The sequence below is a fragment of the Microtus pennsylvanicus genome, chromosome 21 (assembly GCF_037038515.1).
Source record: "Microtus pennsylvanicus isolate mMicPen1 chromosome 21, mMicPen1.hap1, whole genome shotgun sequence".
Classification (NCBI taxonomy): domain Eukaryota; kingdom Metazoa; phylum Chordata; class Mammalia; order Rodentia; family Cricetidae; genus Microtus; species Microtus pennsylvanicus.
In genome coordinates, this window is record NC_134599.1 from 34,491,035 (window position 1) to 34,514,419 (window position 23,385).

The 23,385-nt window shown below is 46.8% G+C and overlaps 1 long non-coding RNA gene across 1 annotated transcript; it reads left to right on the top strand.

Annotated features, from left to right (window-relative positions):
• The first annotated feature begins 5,729 nt into the window (after positions 1–5,729).
• On the top strand, positions 5,730–11,171 carry LOC142839284 (uncharacterized). Its single transcript, XR_012908718.1, has 3 exons — positions 5,730–5,845; positions 9,708–9,812; positions 9,987–11,171. It is a non-coding gene; the product is annotated as an uncharacterized LOC142839284 (long non-coding RNA).
• Positions 11,172–23,385: the final 12,214 nt, after the last annotated feature.

The window sequence follows — 23,385 nt, forward strand, 5'->3', positions numbered from 1 at the left end:
GCAATGACCATGGATTAGACAGATCCTGAAGGCTAGTTTGGACTGCCTATGCAGTCATATCGCGTCCCTGCCTTTTGCAGAAGCCACCCTTCTAGGACGTCTTTACTCTAATGCTAAAATGTATTGTCATGCAAGTCCACATCAAGGGCATGCCTTGGAAACAGCACAGATATCTCAGTACAAAATTAGCTAATGATACCGCCTTCTCATGGAATTCCATATGCTGCCAAGATCTTTGAGTGCTCACATGGGGGAGAAGACAAGATACCTGAAATTACTTTTTAAAAACAGTGTGGTGTGTGTGTGTGTGTGTACATATCGGGAGGGGTGAGCATGTGGAAGCCAGAGGTCAACATCAAATGTCTTTTTCAATCATTCTCCTTCTTGTAGGGGAGGGGCAAGAACTCTCCCTGAACCTGAAATTGGGGTCCCCCTATAATCCCCCACACCAGTACTAGGTTATAGGGGTGTACTACATGCATTCTGGGATCAGACTCATGTCCTCATGCTTGTGTGGGAAGCATTTTGCTCACACTAACAGTATTTATAACATGACACTGTCTGTGCAGCCACTGGTGACAACTGACATCCATAATAATCTGGCACCTACTTGGTGGCCAATAGGGAGTCTTTGCTAACTTCCCTGTGGAGCTATAAGGCCAAGAAGTGACATTTCAAAGTATACTGGACAGGAAAGGTCAGTGGGGTGATTTAGAATCTGGACTTCATATTGCTTTGTTGTTTCTATTAATCAACTTAGTCGTGATTACATGTGATCAACCTATTTATATAAGTTATAAATATAAGTGTCTATGTGTTTTGTAGATTTTACATAATGAATAATTTAAAATAAACTTTCTTTAAAAGTTGTATAATTCATCGGCTTAGAAAAAAATCTAGAACATAATATCCTCCACTTCCTTCCCCGGTCGTCCTGTGCTTTCCTGACCCAAGAAGGCATCAGCTGACCTTTAAGAAGTCCATGGACTCTGGTGCCAGTCCTGGCTCTGCTCCTCACTAGTGGGTGACCTTGAACATAGCACTTAGACTCCCTGACGTGATCTCCTCAACCATCCCACTGGGCACAGACCTTTCCAGTACTTCCCACAGGGACCATCAAGGACAAATGAGGTAACAGTAGGAGAAAGCTTCAGCCAATGGAAGGCCTTTTATTTTGCAAAGGAAGATCCTCCCAGGCATTGTAGCATTTGGTCCTCTGGTCTCCATGGCGACATTTCTCTGCAGTAAGCCTCCAGCGCCCTTTTAGACAAGGCATTGTACCAAGGGCTGATGACCCACACTGACTCAGTCTGCTGGCTGGTCTAATGTCAATTTGAAGCAAGCTAGCAGAGGGAACTTCAACTGAGAAAATGCCTCCATAATATTCAGCTATAAGGCATTTCTTAATTGATGGGAAAGGGCCCAGCCCTTTGTGCATGGGGCCATCCCTGGGCTGGTGGACCTGGGTTCTATAAGAAGAAAGCAAGTTGAATAAGCCATGAAGAGAAAACCAGAAAACAGTACCCCTCCATAACTTCTGCATCAGCTTCTGCCTCCAGTTCCTGCCTTGTTTGAGTTCCTATACTCACGTCCTTCAATAATGAACAGCGATATAGAAGTGTAAGCCAGAAAACGATTTCCTTCTCAACTTGTGTTTTGGTCATGGTGTTTTTGTCGCAGCAATAGAAATCCTAAGATGTTCGGTCTCTCCTGCAGGAGCTCAAGAGGGGTAGAGTCAGACATGAGACATATGACAGAATTGCTGAGACTCAGAGGAGTCATAGAAAAGGTCGTGTCTTAGCCACTGTTCTACAGCTGTGAAGGGACACCGTGGTCATGGGAACTCTTATCAAGGAAAGCATTTAATCGGGGCTGGCTTACAGCTTCAGAGGTTTAGTCCATTGTCATCATGGCAGAAAACACAGTGGTGTGTAAGCACACGGAATGCTGGAGAAGGAGCTGAGAGTCTACATTCAGATCCATAGGCAACAGGAAGAGAGACAGTATCTGGACCAAAGTCGTCTTAATTAGATTGTTTGATTAGACAGTTGTTAGTTGTTTAATAATTGGAAACTTCTTATTTTCTGGCCGTAGGTTGGAGCAAAGGTCTGTCTTCCCCCTTGAGGTGCACGTACCACTCAAGCATGCTGCAAACCAAACTTTAGTATCTGGAAGGAGTGGGTGCTAGTGCTTTCTTGTTGAGTCTGCCATTTTTCTATATCTTGTATTAAATTTAGGGATCACCCCATTGGTATCCAGAGGCCTGGGAAAAGGGCTGGAAGGGTGAGAGGACCCCATGATGGGTCTGTGGGATGATCTGAGGCACATGTTGGGATTTGTGACATTGTTTCCTGCTCTCTAGCCTGTTACAGTTTGAATGTGTAATGTCCCTAAGCCTTTATGTGGAAGGTTTGATCCTGTACAGTGTTCAGCGTGGCACAAATTCATCAAAGCAGTGATCCATGGGCTGAAAGAAACTTCTTCTTTCAGGTTGTCCACCCCTAGGGGTCTTGTCACAGTTGCAGAAATGGAAAACACATAGATGCTCTTATATAGGCCCCATCTACCTCCCTAGCTGCCTTAGAATGTCCCCGTACTGATTGGATTGTGTACCAACATGGCTACCTAACCCCTGCTCCTACGAATGTGACTTTATCTGAAAATCAGCACAATCAAATGAGGTCACTAGCATTGCCTTAATCCCCCATGGCTAGTGTCTTAAGATGAGAGACGCTAGAGTTGGGGTGGAATGCTGCATGTATGCATTCAGTCTGCAGTGCTGTAAAAGGAAGGAAGGGGAAGGAGAAACGCAGGAAAAGGGAAAAGGGAGAGAGAGAGAAGGACCCAGATGCAGACACAGGGACAGGAGACAACAGATGCCGGTGTGATGCAGTTTGAACCACATTCCAAAGGGACTCTCACCCACTGGCACCTCGATTCTGCCCTCCAAGGCTCCAGGCAGTCATGGGATGTGTCTATGTGCCTTAAGCCCCTCACTCTGCTGTGCTCTATGATCACCCACATAGCAAAAGCTTTTCCCTTTCCCCATGCCCTGCTTTCTGAGAATGCCAAGGAAAGGGAATAGGTGGAGCCCTTCCTCTCCTGGCCTCCCTCAACTGCCTTTACTCTGTTCTGCAGATTTCAGGCAAACCTGCCATGAAATCCTTGCTGACATGAAGCCTTGCTCTCCCCAAGAGTACACAAGATCTTTTCTCTTGCCTGTTCCTTACCTGCTTCCAGGCCACCTTGCTTGTACAGCCAATTCTACACTGGGGTATCAAACCTAACTCTCATGACCTCTCCACTGTATAAGGTGTCCCAGCTCAGCCTCCTCTTGCTCCCCCTCTATCTATCCCTTTTTGCTTTTTCTGCAGCTGGAAGTCTATGAAGCAGCTCTCCTGTTCCATCAGTCCCCCCACCCCACCCCTGCTCCACCAGTTTCCCACCCACCAATCATCCATTCTGGTTTGCTCTAGGTGCATGAGCCCCTTTATGCTTTCTGCCGAACAGCTGCTGGCCCAGGTCCATTGCAGAGTCTTGCTATCAGAGCCCAAGACATCCAGGCTGCTGCTCTGCCTCCAGCATCACTCTGTTTTATGGGTTTCCCATTCTTTGATAAAGGGCACTTCCTAAATAGCAAACAAAACAAAACAAAAACAAACAAACAAACAAACAAAAACCCTTCCAAGTGCCCAGGAACTACAACTCCATCTCCCAGTATCTAGCCAAGGTTCCTCTACTGATTCTCAGAGGCAAGGTTTGTCCCATGGTGCTAGGAGGATCGAGGTTGAATTTACAGCTGACATGAGCCCTCGGTAGTGGGAGGTAGAGTGGAGCATTAGATGACTATTGAATGTCAACAGGTAACCTATACAGATGTCTTCTTCAGAACACCTTTATAACACTTGTTCAGTGTTGTAGAACACAGTTCTCCAAACACTGTAGCCATCACCATCCTCAACAGAGCATCTGTGACCACGTGTGAGAGACCCTCAAGATGTTTCCTGTTGACATTCCTCATAGACAAATGGGGCAGGAGGATCACTAGATCCTCCCCTGGGATCCCAGCCACCCCTTCCTATACTTCCCTCCCAGCTACACATAATTCTGTCCAAGCTGTGTGTGGTCTTGTGATCTCAGGAGGTCCTGTCACACAAAGAGTTTGGAAGGTCAATGAAGGGGGCATTCCACCTATGCATCTATGGGAAAGTCACCGTTCACCCTGTGGTGAGACTTTCCAGGGCTGAGACTGCTTTGCGGTCATCTACACACTTATAAACAACTCCTTACCCATGTCTTGTAAATAAGCCCCATCAACTCTTTGACTTAACATGTTGGACTACAGTGGAATCAGAGTTTGATCTGTCCCTGGTGACGTAAGAGAAGCAGGTACTTGTTTGTGTCCCTCCAAGAAAGGTGCATTCAACAGCCAGGTGGAGGCTGACTGCTGCCTTTGACATAAGGAAGAGAAGGGAATATTCTCTACGCTGCTGTACAAACAAAGAAATGGTGGCTCACAGAAGTTACAGGACTTGCCCCAAGTTAATTATTCAGACACAGTGGAGCTGGTGTTTGACTGGGTGACTCTGAGCACGAAGCCATCCTTCTTTGCGTATGAACATGTTGACTTATAAAGATGAAGAGCAGCTGGCCGCAGTCTGCAGCCAGTGATGTCCTGGGGAAGCATTACTGGCAATGAATTCAATCACCGAGTTTCGAAGGGGCTTGAGATGTAGCTCGGTTGGCAGAGCGCTCGCTGAGTCATCACATAGCTCTGGATTCAGCCAGCAAGAGTCATGGACCGCTTGTGTGGTAATCCTGGAACTTGGTAAGCAGATGCAGAAGGATCCGAAGTTCAAATCCATCCTCCATTGTGTGGTGACTTTGAGGTCAACCCAGGCTGCACGAGAACTTGCCTCAAAACAAAGCATAGTGGTTGTTTTTGAGAGGCAAAGAAAATTTGAATAACACTCATAGCCCCACCCCCTGAGCCATTACGGCCAAATACATTTCAGAATGATAGCAGCCTTTCCTTGGACTCAAGATCATTGCCATGCAGTTTTAGATACATAAAATCTTGATGTCTAAGGCCAGTGCCACCTGGCTCACCACCAGCCTTATATAAACAATGATCTATAATCTGTGTGGTGCTCACCAGCATCCTGCTTTAAGAGGCACACTAAGGTCCTTAGACCTAAGGGGACAGTCTCTACAGTACCTAGCCTTAGCTTGTAAGTCTTGTGCATGCTCTGGAGATGGGGTTATAGAAAGGAGCAATGAGCAGGTGTAAGACATCTGATTTGTTCTCTCTTCCTGCTCAGCTCCAGCATGGGCCCCTGTGTGTGGCTTATTTTTCCTCTGCTCATCATAGACTTGACTATGTCCTTTCGTGATATCTCTGCCAGCCTCAGGAAGGACAGGGCATGGAGAGAAAGGAGAACAAAGCTTTGCACAGTTAGCTAGAGAAAGGCCTGGGCTTCAGGACACACGGTCTACTGCTCAGAGCTGCTGGACATTGGTCAGGCCAGGGCTTCCCCTCCCCCACCCACTCCATTCTGCCAATGGCAAGAGATAATGGCACCTGCTTCCCAGGGTGAGCTCCTCAGAGCTCACAGTTCAGCTGCTTCCATAATGCCAAGAGGGGGAAAGGTCTTGGCAAGCCGGAAGCTGAAACACAGCCAGCAAAGTGCTCGAGGGACACGTGGTACAGGGAAGGACAGTGGCTCACAAGGGACCTGGCTTGCTGGCTTGTCGTAGGCTTCTCGTGGACAGCTGCTATGGCAAAGCAGGGGGCAAACTGGCAGGCAGACAACCAGTCCTCAGCTACAAACCAGAGAGCCCACAGGTAGGCCAGGGAGGGCCCCTGCACCTGCGCACTGTGTTGTCTTAGGGTTTTTATTGCTGTGATAGAGACCGTGACCTAGAAGCTGAGAAACAAAGAATGTTTTATTATTTTGCTTATACATTAATATCACAGTCTACCATTGAAGAAAGTCAGGGCAGGAGCTAAAGGCAGGAGCTGAAGCAGAAACCATGCCTGGAGGGGAACTTCTTACGGGCTTGCTCTCTGTGACTTGCTCAGTATGCTTTCTTATAGCACCTATGACCACCAACCCAGGGGAGGCATGACCCACAAAGGGCTGTACCCTCTCACATCAACCATCAGTCAAACTAATACTGCACCATGGCAGGGAGTGTGTGGTGTGTGCTCAAAGCGTGTCCTCCTAGGGACTGAACTCAGATCCTCAGCCTAACCCACTGAGCCATGGTCTGTCCTAGAATGAACTTTTTCCTTTCCCTTCCTTCCTTCCTTCCTTCCTTCCTTCCTTCCTTCCTTCCTTCCTTCCTTCCTTCCTCCCTCTCTTCCTTCCTTCCTTCCTTCCTTCCTTCCTTCCTTCCTTCCTTCCTCCCTTCCATCTTTCCTTTCTCTCTTTCCTTTTCCCCTGGATTCTTTTACTTTGCTTCATTATTTTGAGATTCATCGGTGTCGTGTTTCCTTCTCGTGGCGGAGTGGTATTCCACTGTAGATGTGTGTGACTGATTATCTGCTCTCTTGAGGGACCTTGTGTTGACGGCAGCGTTGGTGGCAGCTGGGGTTCTTACAGACAGAGCCACTGTGGGCATCTTTGTGTACACATACGACTTCATTTCTCTTGGGCGAAGACTTTAGCAGTGTCGTGGGTGACTTCTATAGTGCGGTAGGTTCAGCCTTCTGGGGCACTGCCAAACTGTCTGGCAAAGGACTTCTTCTAGTTTCCAGCTCTTCCGGGAGCCAATAAAAGCTGTCTCACCTCCCCACCAATACTTGCCACAATCAGGTTTTAATTTTAGACATACTGAAATTAGTAAGGGTTTACAGTGTGTCTTTAATTTGCTTTTCACTGATGAAAAATGACTTTAATTTCTTTTCATGTGCTTATGGGGTACCCTTATATTGTCTTGGTGGTGCCTGTTGACACTGTTTTTGCCCATTTTCAATTGGGATGTGCATTTGTTATTTATAGGGTTTTTTTAAATTAATGTATTTATTTTATTTGTTCTCTCTCTGTGTGTGTGTGTGTGTGTGTGTGTGTGTGTGTGTGTGTGTGTGCACGCACATGCATGCACCCATTTAGAGTGTAAGTATAGAAGTCGGAGGACAATTTTAAGGAACTGGCTCTCTTCTTCTATGGCCTGGGTCTTGAATTCAGGTCAACAGGCTTGGTGGTAGGCACCCTTACCTGCCCAGTCATCTTGCAGCCTGATTCTGCTTTAATGTAGAGGTCAGACTGGAAAGACTCGCTATCTTTAGGGTAATCAGTTTCCCTGATTCTATTTATGATTTCAAAATATCACGTAGTAACGTTCTCATTCTTTGGTGTCTTTTGTTGGATTTATCCTTACAGATGTATATTCATTAATGTTATGTAAAGGAGATCTCTTCAATTGCATTTTCCAGTTATTTGCTGCTGCAAGAAACATCACTTGGGCTGGGAATGGTGTTGCACACCTTTAATCCCAACAAAGCAGATGCAGGCAGATCTCTGTGAGTTCACGGCCTGTCTGGTCTACATAGTGAGCTGTAGGACAGACAGAGTTGTATAAAGAGACCTTGTCTCAAAAAATGAACAGAAAAAGCATCTTTGACTTTTATTTATTAATTGTATAACCAGGCACCTTAATGAACTTCATAAGCTTTTAGAATATTTGTCTTTGATAATTTAAAATGGGTAGATGGATTTTTGCTCTCTCTGTTTCCATCTGAGTCTTTTCTATCTGAGATTGGTCTTTCACCTTTTTTTTTCAGAAAATTTATCTGTATTATAAGTTTTTTTTCTTTTTTTCCAGTTTGATTTCTCTTCTGATAACTCCAGATATCCAGATATTTAGCATTTCTAATATAAAACCTTATTTCCTCTTTTTCATTCCTTTCTTGCTTGAGTGTTTCTCAATTTCATCCTCCAGCTTATCATTTCTTAGCATGACCATCCTATTCCTTATCCAACTCCCATGGCTATAATATAAACAATACACGTATAAAACTATAACTTTTTTTTCTTGGTTTCTCCTCTGTGAGGTTTTCCAAGGGCTTTCCACTTGAGCTAGGGCTGTTGTTTTGGTGGTGAGGGTGGGGGTGGTGGCTGCTGTGTCAGGAAGCAACCATAGAGCGAGGGAGGCCCCGCTTGCCAATCTTAGTCCACAGATGTCTATATGACTTTTTTTCTACCCTTAGTTCACACAGCTGGAAGCTGTGCTCATAAACCCCAGAGCAGATGTGGGGACAGGTAGGAAGGGATGCTCACTATGTTGGAGTCTACCTCATACTTCAGCCCACCTTTGGCCCACGGCCTGCACTTGTCAGGACAACTTTGATTCCCGTTTGATGCCTGTTCTATGAGGCTGAAAGGAAGACAAAGGTATCAACAGGATAAAGGTCCGTCCTTCCCAGATTTTGGAGCCACACTACCCATTGCCAACAGCACTCCTTAACCTTTGACAAGAAAGGCTTTCCAGCTCCAATGTCAACTGACTCCCACCCTGCCATTCCATCTTCTTGCCCTGTCCCTGCAGCCTGTAGAGTTCCTACACAACGCTCAGCCCTGTCTACCACAATGCCTGGCACTTGGCACATATAAAGATTCACACACGTGTATACACTCACACACACATGCACATGTGGTGGAAAAGTTAAATGTGTATCATCGTCCCCTTTCCTTGCGTGGAACATGGAAGCGTGAGGTCACTGACTCAAAGCCACATAGCTCATGTTAGTTCTACAGCCGCCATCAGGCTGGCCTGAGTCCCAGGCCCTGCCTCACTACACAGAGCAAGCGAGGCAGAGTGGCTTTCCTTGGCCCGGCTCCACAGAAAGGGAGAGTGCGCTTTACCAGAAAGCTCCGCTGGCAGCCTGTCCATCTTTCTATTATCTGCTCTCTGTCTTGCTTACCAACAGCCACACTGGGAGCATAGTTCTTACTAAATGAAGCATGAGATGATATCATTTCTTTAAAGCCTGTTACCTGTCCATTCCCTCAGGGCAGTTCTTTATGAAATAATTTCTCACATTTTCCAAGTGAGTCAGTCAGGGTAATGGGTGATGAGCCAGAAAGAAGAAGATGGAGAAAGCCAAGAATGGTTGACTTTGTCACTGGGAGGGAGAGCTCAGTATTCAGGGCAAGCGCTTGAGAGTCTTTGGAGTTGAATGTGAAGGCCATCTTCTTCAGAGAGCTCTGGGGAGCACCATTGACACTCTCGTTAGAAATGTGCTCTTCTAGCTGGGCATTGGTAGCTGTCTTTAAAGCCAGCACTCGGGAAGTAGAGGCAGGTGGATCTCTTTGAGTTCGAAGCCAGCCTGGTCTAAAGAGTGAGCTCCTGGACAGACTCCAAAACAAAAACAAAACAAACAACAACATTAAATGAAAAAAGAGAGGAAGGAAGAAAAGAAAAGAAATCTGCCCTTCTGAGCTACTCCGTTGGCAATGTTATCTTCCCTTGACTGCTCTCTCCTGGGACAGAATCCTCAGTGGTCTGGGTAGGAAGGGGGGAGGTTTAGAAAAGAGTGAGGGGAAACACAGGAAATACTAGAGGCTGTGCTGCATCTGGGGTGGAGAGTGTGGTGAGGGACTGGGCCCCTGAGAAAGTGAAAACTTGGGCCCAAGAAGCTAGGTTGAATGTCACCCAGCCCTGGGGTCTTGAAGTTCTCTTATGTAATAATGGCTCTCTCTCAGCCCCTTGTAAACCAAGTAGGTTCCTTGTCTGGTCCAAGTTTCCTGATGATGCTCTCTAGACAGACCTCTGAGGAGATCTGCCTTACTTCCATGTGGGAATCACATGTAGGGCGCTTGGGGATGACTTCACTCTGAACTCAGCCAAGACGGAACACCTCCTGAAGACAGCTCAGCATCCAAAGCCTATGGCCACTCAGGCAGCCTGGTGCAATTGTGATTGTGGATCTTATGTCTGGATACCTATGCCCTAATTCCAGTTTCCTGTCTACCCTTGGTTAGGTCTCCAACATCTGAGGCCCCAACTCTAAAGTGAGGCATGCTGTGGACACCCAGGACTGGGGAGAGCGTGAAGTCCCCTTGGAGCAGGCACTGGGACCCATGTGGATGTTGCTCTGCCAATGTGAAGACAAGGCTGTGAGATTCCAGAGCGTGCACGTGTTCTTTGAATGGAGAGGATTCTTCCCAAGTGTTACCTTACGATATGTCATCTGAAAGGATGATGCAGGAGGATCACAGTTTCAGGGTTAGGCTAAGCTACATGTTGAGTGAGATCCTGACTTGCAAAGGGAAATCTCATTTACTTCATAGAAAAGATCGTCCTAGGTTGGCCCTACAACTGGAGTGCAGTTATACTCAAACCCTGGGATGCTCCTTAGGGTATCCAGTTGGTGCTCTAGAATACGTAATCTAGCCCCGGACCAAAGGACAAGGGACACACAAGGCTAGAAAGGGAGCAAGTGTGAGATCTCTGGTCTGAACACACTAACTGTATCATGCATAAGATTTCTCACCAGGTCTCCGACCCTTTTCCAACACCCTGTGTCGTGGTGGCCTTGTTCTCTTGCTTTATTACAAAGCCCCTTGAAGTCATTGTCTCTGCATTGACTCCTCTGGCTCATGCATTGAGGAGTTCATCTCTTTGTTTCTTAAATCTGCCCTACTTGGTCCTCGGGCCCAGCTTTCCCTCTTGCCAGAGCCACCAATGGTGCATGTGGCCAATTCTAGACCCACTTGCTAGCAGCACAGGGCTCAGTCGATCTCCCAAGAAAGTTCCTCTGAGTTCTGACCTCACCCTCAGTTTCTCCTACAGTTTCACTGGCTACTTTCTCAAGCCTCCTGTGCAGCTTCTACTTTGTATTCTCGGTCTCTGACTATAAGAGGATGCTAGGGTTTGGGCTTTCTCTTCTCCATCCACACCCACGCTCGGATTGACCTTATCCAGTCCCATGTTTTGCTATGTAGAAACTGATGATCTCAAATGTATGTATAAGTCCAGGCCTTTCTCCTGAGTGCCACTCAGAATTCAACTCTTGATTGAAATGTACCTTTGGATAGCATTTCCAACTAAATTTATCCAAAAAGGAAAAAAAAATGGTCTCCGTTTGTTTCCTAGCTCTTTCTCTCCTGTAGTTCCCCATTTTATAACCTTTCCAATTACTCAAGCAAAGCCTGTGGTCGTTCTTATTTTCTCCTGTAGTCATCCTTAATGCCCTTACTTCATCCCCCGCCTCGGTAATGCATCAGCAACTCTTGTCAACTCACACAGTCCACTCCCAAATTTCCTGGATTACACTTAGAGTCCAACAGCAGCCTCTCCACGTACTGTTCGGTCCACATCCTTGTCCCCCATCACACCAGCAGCCCTGGTCTTCCCGAAACAAAAGTGGATAGCCTACGGACTATTCAGCTCAAAGTGAAAACCCTACTATGAACTATAGACTTCAGTGGATGTCACGGCGTGAGAGAGCAATGTCTCCCATAGGCTCCCTTCCTTGGTCCCAGGTGGCAACACTGCTTGAGGAGGTAATTGGACTCGTAGGATGTGGAAATGCACTGGTGGAAGTGTGTAGCTGGGGTGGGCCTTGAGAGCTTGTCGCGTGGCTCCACTTCATTGCTCTCTCTGTTTCCTTTGCGCTCTGTGATCTACAAACGTTGTGTGGGGGAAGAGAGTCAAAGGACACACTAAGCTCAAACGAAACTCTTTATCAGACCTATCACCGTGCACAATCTTATAATAGTAACAGCGTCTGTTACACAATAACAGCAAAGGTGTTCCCATCACCCCTCTGTTCTAAACTCAGGTGACACTGGTCTCACCTGGGTCCTCATATCCCAGCTCTGTATGTTCCAGCTACATGTCTTTGCTCTTCCTTAACACAAGCAAATCCCCAGCTTCCACCACCTAGAACTTTCTATTTCCTCTTTCTAGTGCTTGGAAAGCTCCTCCCTAGTGCGTCCTTGGTTTGCTCCCTGGCCACCCCAGCTCTCACCTGAAGTTCAGTTTGTCCATTGTGCACAATAAAACACGGTGCCACCTGTCACCATGTGTCCTAGTTAGGGTCTTTATGGATGGGAAGGACCCCATGACGGTGGCAACTCTTATAAAGGAAAACGTTTCATTGGGACTAGCTTACAGTTTCAGGTTAGTCCATTATCAACATGGCGGGGAGCATGGGGGCATCCGGGCGGATGTGGTGCTGAAGGCAGCAGGAAGTCGACCTAGTGTCACACCGAGGGGAGCCTGAGCAGAAGAGACCTCAAAGCCTGTCTCCACAGTGACACACTTTCTCCAACCAGGCCACACCTACTCTCACAAAACCACCTCTTAATAGCACTCCCTTTGGGGGCCATTTTCTTTCAAACCACCACAGCCTCTCTCCTTCTCTGATGCTATACCCCTCTTTGGGAAGTTTAAATTGAGCTGTATTTCTTTTCCAATGGGTCATTTTTTTTATAGCTGTATTTCTCCTCAAACTTCAGAACAATAACAGCCTGAAGTCTGGAACTGGAGCCCACAGCCTCTGTCTCTCTGTCTTCTCTAGCCCAGAGCAATTCCATCTTCTTGAGCAGAGTCCTTCTTTTGACATCAACAGGTGGACTCAATAAACTTACAACTCAGCACAGTCTTGGTGATTTGGGCATCTCCTAGAGAACCAGCTTTGCCTGGTCCCCATAGCCACGTTGGCCACTGTAGCTCTTTCCTTGGACATGTACAGAGTCCTTGCCTTTCCTATACAGAGTCACCTGCTTGTCTGACTCCCTACAGAAAGCTCCAGTTTTAGGTTCATTGGCCACGTTTGCAGTGTAGACTTCTATGCAATAGAACTGGGAGGCTTGAATCTGCCCTCTTGCCTCTCTATTCACACTGACCCTCTGACCTATGTGGGGCTTCCGTTGTTGATGGTGTCTTCCTCTGTTAGAGTAGAAACACCCTAATTGAGTAATGCGGTGATTCTCAACTTTCCTAATGCTGCAAATTACTTCATTGCTACTTCATAACAGTAATTTTGCTACTGTTATGAATCCTAATTTAAATATCTGATATGTATATCTGATATGTGACCCCTGTGAAAGGGTTATCATCTCTAAAACGGCCATGATCCACAGGTCGAGAACCACTGGCCTTGGCCTAATACGTTGTCTTTGGGGCCTAAACAATACCTGGCTAATATTTGTTAATTCAATGAATTAAAAAATCTTAGAACAAATGACCAAAGGTTCAAAAAGCCATAGGAGTAGGTGCAACATGGCTGGAGAAGGGTGGCCCAGACACCCTAATAGCTGAGCTGGTGTCTGTGGCTAACAGAATGAGTAAATACCATGTCACAACAGCTGTGTTGTGCCTAAACATAGTGTTTCCTGTTGGTAGCTCAGCCTCCCTGAGATGTGCACTTCAGTGCATCTGAGGTTGTTTCCTGTTCTTCGTGCTTCCATACCCACCCCCAAAAAACTCATTCTGGAGTTAACCCAAACAACTCCTCTTTGGTTTGCAGGCAGAAGGCATCAAACACACAGAGACTTTCATCCTCAGGCTCAAGACTAAAAATTGACCATGTTGCTTGTAATTTTTTGCCTGCTTGTTTTTCTGACCAATCTCAACTTGTTCCAGGTGTCAGAAAATCAAAAGCAATACATAATAATGTTGTCTCCAAATGTTTGAAGTTAGGTATACTATCTCTGGTGGAGGCACACACCTCTAATCCCAGTGCTCAGGAGGCAGAGGCAGGCAGATCTCTGTGAGTTCGAGGCCAGCCTGTCCTTCAGAGGGAGTTCCAAGACAGCCACAGCTTTGCAGAGAAACCCTGTCTTGAAAAACCAACCAAACAAACAAACAAATATCATCTCTGCTTGATTCCTCAATCCGGTTTCTGACCATGGCTCCTGTTTATGCACAAGTATAAGACATATCTATTAAACACTAAATTAGTTGTCAGAATAAAAAAGACTATTTACTGCTAATTGCATCTGGATGTTTTTATTAGTGGCACTCTTTAAATTACGCTTAACAAGGGCAAGTAAAGATGGCTCAGTGGATAAAAGGCACCTACCGCCAAGCCTAAGGACTCGAGTTCAATCCCCAGTCCGCAGGGAACTGATTTCTGCAAGTTACCCTCTGATCTGTACCCACAACACGCGTAAGCACTCCCCCTCACACACACGCATCAGCTTTTTGTTTATTTTGTTTGTTTCTTTGTTTGTTTTTCCAGACAAGGTCTCGCTCTCTAGCTCCTGGCTGTTCTGAAACCCACTCTAAAGACCAGGCTGGGCTTGAACTCACAGAGATCTGCCTGCCTCTGCCTCCAGAGTGCTGAGATTAAAGGTGTGTGCCATCACTCCTGACTAGCTTAATTACCCTTAACCCCAGAGAGATGATGGGAAGGCATAAATCAGTTCCTCTCAGTCCTGGCAGGAATCTTGGGAGTGACATGCTAAGAAAATATCTGGTTGAGGGTCAAGCATGTAACTAATTTGGCAGAGTTCTCCTTGCCTAGTGTGTAGGAAGCCCTGAGTTCAAGCCTAGTATGAAACACACTGGGTAGGGTGGTGCACCCTCTATTGTCAGCACTTAAGGAATAGAGGCAGAGGCTCTGATGTTTAAGATCCTCTGTTGCATGGGAAGTCTTGGACCAGCCTGGACTACATAGGAGGCCATTGATATCCAAAACTCTATGGGTGGTGCCGGGCATCCGTCTATTCTGTTGACGCTGCCCAGCTGATTCCAGTGTTCAGCTGGTGTGGTGAGGGTCCCTGTCTGAAAAGATCCCTGAAATGGTCTCTGCTAACCGTGTATACTATTAAAAGTCATTTCCCTTCGAGTCAACATTCAAGAATCTAAAGGAATGATTCTGTCGTTCTTGGGAATGTAGTGGCCTCTGTTCTTATCAATCCATTGTCTGCAAAGGGACAGACTTGGCCACACTGAAGTGTAAATGACTGATAACCCTTCCAATGAGACACTCTAGTCCTGAGTAGGAGGGGCCAAGGCCCCCCTCCCTCGCCCCACATCCCATGGTGGCCAGCTGTTTCTTTTAATGTCTGTCAGATTCCTACAAGGCCCTCTTGGGCTTCCAGTCATAGACAGAGAGAGCCAGGAACACAGTGAGATTGGGCTTCTGAACAAGGCAGTGTCTCTTTAATTTGCTGCTGGTATTGGGCAGCATCAGAGAGCAGGACCTTTGAAATATTTATTTGCTTGTTATTTATCAGGGCAGGGTGGGGAGGGGGAGGAGGGAGGAGAAGAGGTCCTGGGAACTATGCCCAGAGCCACAGAGAGTGCAGGGAAAACGAGGCTAAATTTGTTTGAATAACTTTTACTGTACTCTTTTTTTTTATGATGAAAGTAGCAAATGTTTGTTAGAGAAAGCCTGAGCTACACAAAAACAGGGTAAAGAAGAAAATAAATTGTCTGTGCTTCCACCACCTAGGTTTACAGGCTGCCCCGTCAATCTCCTAATTGTGCACACGGGCACCTATGGGATTATATGCTGCTTTCTCTGCCTCTTCCCTGAGTGGCGTAGAGTAAGCACACCCCCACACCACTCAAAGTTGGTTATTTAGTGTGTTTGCTTTGTTTTTATTTTGAGAGACGGAGACTCACTATGAAGCCCTGCAAGACTGGGAGCTCACTGGTCTATCAAGCTGACCTTGAACACACAGAGATTTGCTTGTGTCTGCTTGGAATGATAATCCTCTGATTTCTGTGACAAATACAGTCCTCACTTCCAGTGATCACAGATGAGGGCTCCTGGATGCAGAGACCAGCAGCAGGTACAGGCACCCCGAGTTCCGGCGTACCTGGTACAGGCGCCCCGAGCTCCGGCGTACCTGGCCTTAAGAACTTAGACAACTGCTTATTCTAATATCATTGCCATTTTTGAATTCCCAGACCACCTACAATGACGCCAAACAAACCAGAAGTGACAGTCTCAAACCATCACTCCAAAGGTTATTTCCTAGGTACAAAGGGAAACGGGGTCACCTGACAGTGGAGCTTGCCAGTGGAAACCACCTTGGCGTGGCCTCGCCCGTCATTGAGTGAACTGGCACACTCGTCTCCGTCAGTGCTGCGCCGAAGACACGGCAGCACTTCTGTGTAGCTTGTACTAAAACCATCTTCAGAGAAATGCAGACCCCATCTTCAAAGAGTCAGGACTCTTGTCAACTGTGAGTGCGGTGAGGGACGAAGAAGCTGACCTTGGCTGTGGAAGGACGCTAGAGAGCTTGAGCTAATTGTACTCCGGGATTGCAGATTCGTTTGTGGGTTAAGGAAAGGAAGTGCACAGATGTGGAGAGGTCGCTCTTTGGCTAAGGGCACCTGCTACTCCGGCAGAAGGCTCAGGTGGTTCCCAGTACCCACATGGCTGCTCACAACCCCCTGTAACTCCAGGTCTAGGCAACACCACGGCCTCCTCTGGCCTCCACGGGCCACCTCGTACACTCAAACATGGGCAGGCTCACACGCATACACTTAAACTACAAAGGTAAGTTTTTAAAAAGTTTCAGAGAGAAAGTATAATCGAGGAAGTGTGAGTATCGCCTGCATATTAAATACCATCCTACCGCGTTTACTTTTTCAGTCATGATTTTGTGGTCTTCACACGTGCATCCTGGTTATGAGATGATAGGCTGCAAAACTGAGGAACAGAAGAGCGTGGTGTTGGCGTTTTCAATTCATTTAACCAAAAAAGGATGTGTGTGTGTGTGTAGAGGGGCAGTTTGTGTAAAACGCCAGCCAAAGGTGGGTGCAGTGAAGGAGGTGGGGACAGTCACCCTGAGTCAGTATTGAAGTGCAGTGCGCACGTTCTACAGTGTTTACAGTGTTTCTGAGTCAGTATTGAAGTGCAGAGCACACGTTCTACAGTGTTTACAGTGTTTCTGAGTCAGTATTGAAATGTTGGAAACTTTACACTTAGAAATGTAATTCTTTTTTTTTGTTTGTTTGTTTTTGTTTTTGGGTTTTTTTTTTTGTTTTTCGAGACAGAGTTTCTCTGTAGCTTTGGTGCCTGTCCTGGAACTAGCTCTTGTAGACCAGGCTGGCCTCGAACTCCCAGAGATCCGCCTGCCTCTGCCTCCCGAGTGCTGGGATTAAAGGCGTGCGCCACCACCACCCGGCAGAATAATTTCTTGACTTTTTGAAGAAAACTACCAGGTCGGACCATGTGACACCCACGCTTTTGGGCACAGTGGCAGCAGGTGCTGCTGTGTGAACTCTGCTGACCTTAAAGGAGCCCTGTATTTCCCCATGTATGCCTAGGTCCTTCCAGTCATGGATGTGGGAGCAACTAACCAGGAATGCTTGATGCAGGAGGACTTTGTCTACTTCAAACTCCATATTGGGAATAGAAGATTCTGGATGAAAATCCCTCAGAGACTTACAAAGTAGGCTGGGCTGTCTGCACAGCCAGCAGAGACTTACAGAGTAGGCGGGGCCATCTGCACAGGCTGCAGAGACTTATAGAGTGGGCGGGGCTATCTGCACAGTCAGCAGAGACTTACAGAGTAGGCGGGGCCATCTGCACAGGCTGCAGAGACTTATAGAGTGGGCGGGGCTATCTGCACAGTCAGCCTGCCGTCATGTCCAGGTAATTGGGGCACATTAGTCCTTCGCACAAGTGAATCAGAATTAGGCTCTGCTGGGCAGTGGTGGTATGTACCTTCAATCCCAGCACTCTGGAGGCAGAGGCAGGCGGATCTCTGGGAGTTCGAGGCCAGCCTGGTCTATAGAACAACAGCCAGGGCTACACAGAGAAACCCTAAGGAAAAAAAGAAAGAAAGAACTGGGCTTGAGATGCACCTCATCTTAGTCCTGCCTTCACCAGATGGGGGGCTTCCACAGACTACCCATACACCTTGTGATCTTTGCAGAGAAAGGCGTTTGCCAGAATACATGTCATTGACCAATTGACAATAGGCATTCAAATAGTGTTCTCGTAATCTTAACCACAGCAATGTATGACCAACCATAATAACTATGCCTAAAAAAGAAATTGCCTCAGAAGTCTCCTGTGGCCAGTTCATGACACTCATCATCTTGCCAAGCGACTATGCATATTTCTTCATACAAGGTCAAGGGAAACGCTTCATATCCTTACAGAAAGTCATGACACTTAATTGACCAAAACGAGTCTAATGAGGAGACACATACACGCCCCACATGACTTCGTTGTAAACAGGATAATGTCTTTGTTACTGGTGTAGAGACAAAACCCCAATTCTAGTCTTGTCTTTAACAGTGATTCAATCTCCAAGGCTGGGTGAGGCCCTTATTCCGTCTGAGCCTTCAGTTGGCTCACTGATCAATGGTAGACAATTAATTGTCTGCAGCCATGCCTACTCTATCAGGTTGTGTGGCGGGAGAGTATGACACACACAGGGGGGTTGAAAAGATGTTAAGACATCCTGGAAGACCGCTGTCTTCTGTCCATTACCACTGCTGACCACCATTACCTTGCCTTCCGTCAGGCTTCTCCTTTTTCCACATTCAATTCTTAGAGCTCTCCAAATGGCTTCCCTAAAAGATTTCTGGCCCACAGCATACACAACTGAGCCCTTGAACTGTAGACTCCCACAGAAGCAAGGATGTGTGTCTGAGTTTGTCTTCTATCGCTGTGATAAACACCACGAGCAAAAGAAACTCTGAACGGGTTTATTTCAGCTCACAGTTTATAGTCCATCATAAAGGGAACTCAAGGCAGGGACCTGGAGGCAGGAACTGAAGCGCAGACCATAGAGGAGTGCTGTTTACTGGCTTGCTTCCCATGACTTGCTCTGTCTGTGTCTTTTACCACCCAGAATCGCCTACGGGAGGGGGGGGTGGCACTATCCCTAGTGATATGGACTCTCCCACACCAATTATTAACCAAGAAAAGACGTGTGTAAGAATTATCAATTAGAATTCCTCTTCCCAGATAGCTCTAGCTTCAGTCACACTGACAAGGAAACAACCAGGACAGCGGGTTCCCTCAGTAGCCCTGGAAAGATACTAGGAGTCTCTTCCCTGGGTCTGGTGTTGGTGCAGTAAGTGGTGAGTGACTGACTGTGGATGGGTCCCTGCTGAGGAGGCCGAGCGGGAGGGAAGATGGCAGAGCCCCTATGAGCCCTGTTACTCTGCAGAGAAATATGGCACCAGGAGTGGGCCGGAAGGGCCTGGGTCAGGGACCGAAGGAAAGGAGCGCTGACTTGGGCTACTCTCCCCTCTCTAAGAAAGACTGCAGCAGGAACCCCACACTTAACTTGCCCCCTCATGAGAAGGCCCTCTCCAACCACTTCTCTTGACTTCACCAAGTGAAATGAAAAAAATACATGTCAGCACTTCCTGCTTTCTCTCTTCCGGCCTCTTTTACAGTCTTTGGTGTGGGAATGATATGGGCAGGAGGAGCTCAGTGTTCTGCTTTCGAACAGAATTCCAGCTAACTGGATTCAGCTTGACCAGCGTAGATGGACGGCAATGAAGGGGCCCACCTCTGTGAATGCACCAATTTCTGTCCTGAACAGCCAGTTATTCTAGACATTGAGAAAAGGCCAGACAACTCAGATAGAAATTAAGAAAGGGGGGGACACAAGACTCCCAGTTATTCTAGACATTGAGAAAAGGCCAGACAACTCAGATAGAAATTAAGAAAGGGGGGGACACAAGACTCCCATAGCCCCAAAAGGACTTCTAGTAACAAACAAAGAAGCAAGAAAATGATCAGGCAATTGGGAAGCACTGTGGGGGCTGAGGCAGCCCTGCGTGTGGAGGAATGGGGACACCCCTAACTGAAAGGACACTCACAGCAGAGGGAAGGGCACCTGAAAACCAGTCACTTTGTTTAAAAAAATTTTTTTTTCACGTGAGTGGGTGTGTGTGCTAAGAACAGCTAACGTTTCAGAAATTGCCACTGTGATCCTAATCTAAATGCTAAACACGAAAGAGTCTGAAAGAGACAGCAGAAAACAGCACAAGGTGTAGAGGTGACACCCAGAGTGATGCCTTTCCCTTGGATGCAACCCTGTCTCCCAAGCACCCGTTTTGACCTCCAGTTTGTGTCGTGGATCGTGTTCATCTCCTATTACCATGTTCCCTCACTCAAGAGTGACTTGTCTGTTGTATCCAATGAGTGCTTTCGGTTCTGTTCTAGGGATTACGGACATAGAGAGAGCAAAGCAGATCAGCCAATGCCCTACAGGGCTTTTAGCACATAAAGAAATAAAGTACTGTATCTCGAACAAGCATCAGATGCTACAATACACTAACTCCGGAGAAAGCACAGGAGAAGAGACTAGGCAACGTGAGCTGAGGAGCGATTGCCTGGGAAGACTGAGTAGGTCAGGCACGTGAAGTTCTGGAGCGAGCGGAAGGGACTGTGGATGCAGAGCCTGACAGCAAGAGATCCCAGCAGAGCTCAGGGGCCATGTGGCCAGGCAGAGGGAGAGGCAGTCAGAATGACATGCTTCAGGACTTCAGGGGCCATTGAAACTTTCCTGGCTTCTATTTTAAATGAGAGAGACATAGTTTTCAACAGGGAGAACAATATGATTTGACCTTATTTTCATCAGATTGCTTTCCTTGAGAAGACACAGTATGGGGCAGAGGGAGAAATGACAGCAGTTGGGCCAGAGTGGCCTGGAGTGTGCATAGGAGAGACACAGGGTGACTTCTGCTGTCTCTCAACCCAGAGTCCGCAGGTCACGCTAATGAACGGAATGTGGATATAAAAGAAAGAAATTCAGGATGAGCCCAAGGCTTTGGGATAAGTCATCACTGCCGGGGGGGGGGGGGGGGGGGGAGGAAATGGGCTAATGGCATTTGGGAAAGAACAGAAAATTGACTTTAGGTGTTTTGAGTTTGGAAATCTCTCAGCCATCCAGGTAGAGGTGTGGGGTGGGCAGTTGTGTCTGAGCAAGGAATTTGGGGAAATCACCCAAGCCGTCAATTTGAGAATCATCCAATCTAAACTATTTGCATATAAGTCGCTTCATGTCAACATAATGTCTTACTCATCTTTGAAGTCCCATACAGCTCAGGAGTGGCTTGCTTACACTGGTGGAGACTCATTAACTTTTATAGGGCATGTAGACATAGCTATAAAAAATAAACTCAGGATTAATTTTGTTGTGATGACAATAGTGTGCCTTCATCTTCCCCTAGCGTGCGCACACATGCACACACACACATGCACACACACACATGCACACACATGCACACACAGCAAGGATGATAGCAGAAAGCACAGCTCCAGAAGAAGCGCCCTGGCTCAGAGTTCTCACCCTGCTGCTTACAGTAGCCGGCTTCTCCTGGGTCATCTTGGCTAGATTACTCAACCTCTCCCAGCTGCTTCCCCTATCTGTAAAATGGGAGTGATCGTAACAACCAGTTCAAAGTGCGTTCTTGAAGCAGAGTGGTGCTTGTGTGTAAAATGTACAAAACTCCTTTTAAAGGTAACCTTTAGAGGGAACCACTGGGGACAGGAATGACAAGCATCAGCTCCTGAGTTTATCTCTTCGTCCATCGGAAGGACTTCCAGGCCACCATAGATCCCAGCAACTGGGATTCGGTATGCCCCGCCTAGGCCAGTCTCAGCCTGCTTGGATCCTCCCCACTGCTAAACAGTTCTGGTCACCACACCATCCCCACCCTGTGCAATCTGTTCAGCTCCAGCCCTGACCAAGTTCCTCCCTAGTCAACCCCTACAGTAATGGCCTCCAATAGTTGGATGGTAAATGCAATTAGGCTAGAAATACTTAAGGATCTACTCATATTTATTATTAATTTGAAATATAGAGACAAGATTTTTACATCATTAGTCACTGGTAAAATATCAGAACCACAATGAGACACTACTCGTTAGAACAGCTTAAAGCGATACAAAGCTTGGAGCGGCAAACAACCCTGTGACCGTATTACCAGCGAGCTCGCGTGGGGGCAAATGATACTGCAACTTCTGAGTTCTAGTTTTGAAGTTTCATATAAACATGCACTCGGCGTATGATGGATGTAGTGATCTCATTCAAGGGCATTTATCCTAGAGCGATGAAGACTTGTATGCACATTAAAGCTTATGTCTGAGGGCTGGAGAGAAGTGTGCTTGCTTTGCTAGACTCCTGAGTTTGGTTCCCAGCACCCATATTTGGTGGTTCACGACCGTCTGTAATTCCAGAGGGTTCATTCCCTTTCCAGGACTCTGGAGGCACGGGAACTCATGTGCACGTACCCATACTACGGGGACACACACAAAACTATATAATTAAAAATAAGGGCCAGGCGGTGGTGGCGCACGCCTTTAATCCTAGCACTTGGGAGGCAGAGGCAGGAGGATCTCTGGGAGTTCGAGGCCAGCCTGGTCTACAAGAGCTAGTTCCGGGACAGGCACCAAAGCTACAGAGAAACCCTGTCTTGAAAAACCAAAAAAAAAAAAAAAATTAGGCAAATCTTAAAAGAAAAGAAACTATGTATGTAGGCTTCTGGTAGCTTTGCTCATAATTGCCAAAACTAGAAGAAATTCATGTCTGAGCAGACAAAGATCAGAATCTGTATGACTGATAGAAAACATCCAAGCCCCAAGAAAGGACAAAGTACGGAGGGTGACAAAATAGCAGCGTGGGTGGATCCTAAATGTGTTTTATAAATGGAGTAATCTGAAGCCAAGAGGCTCCATATTGCATGGCTCCATTTATTTGACATTTGGCAAGAGGAAAATCTATAGGAGCAGGGAAGAGATCAGTGGGTGTCAGGTGTTGGGAGGAGTCGACGACCAAATGGCGGCGTAAGGGCATCTAAAGGTGAACAGACAGCTGCCTATGTCTAGTGACTGACAGATGCCACGTGTTGGCTAAAACCCAAGAACTATATACAAAGAGTAAACATGAAAAAAATGTAAATTAAAAAAATTAGAATGCGGACTGAAACTCAGAACAGGACAAAAACGGTAACAAATGAACCTAACTACATTGTAAATAAGCAATGCCATAACACGGAAGAAGGAGCCCCAGTACCCAAGCATGCTCTGATAGTGTGCGATTAAAGGAAATTAAGCTGTGAACAAGTAATGGCGTTAATACGTTTGTGTCCCGCAGACCCACGTGTCGGCGATTCTGAAAATGGTTTCTCAGATTGAACAGAAGTTAGTGGGGACAAGGTGAGCCAGTCTCTCGTTCTCAGAGGAAGAAGTGAGTTCTCAGAGGTGAGGAGAGGGGTGGCCACAACAGGCTCAACTGTGTTGGATCCAGAGTCATCAGCATGAAGTCCTGTTTGTGGTAAAATACAGAGCGTCAGACTGATCATCTTAATCGTTTTAACTGTGCAGTTCGGTAACATCCAGCACGTTCAGATGTTGTGCAACCATTTCCAGAATCTTCCCTCATCCCTAATGCACACTGTAACAAAGGAACAGTAGGCTCCCCGTTCCTTGACCCCACT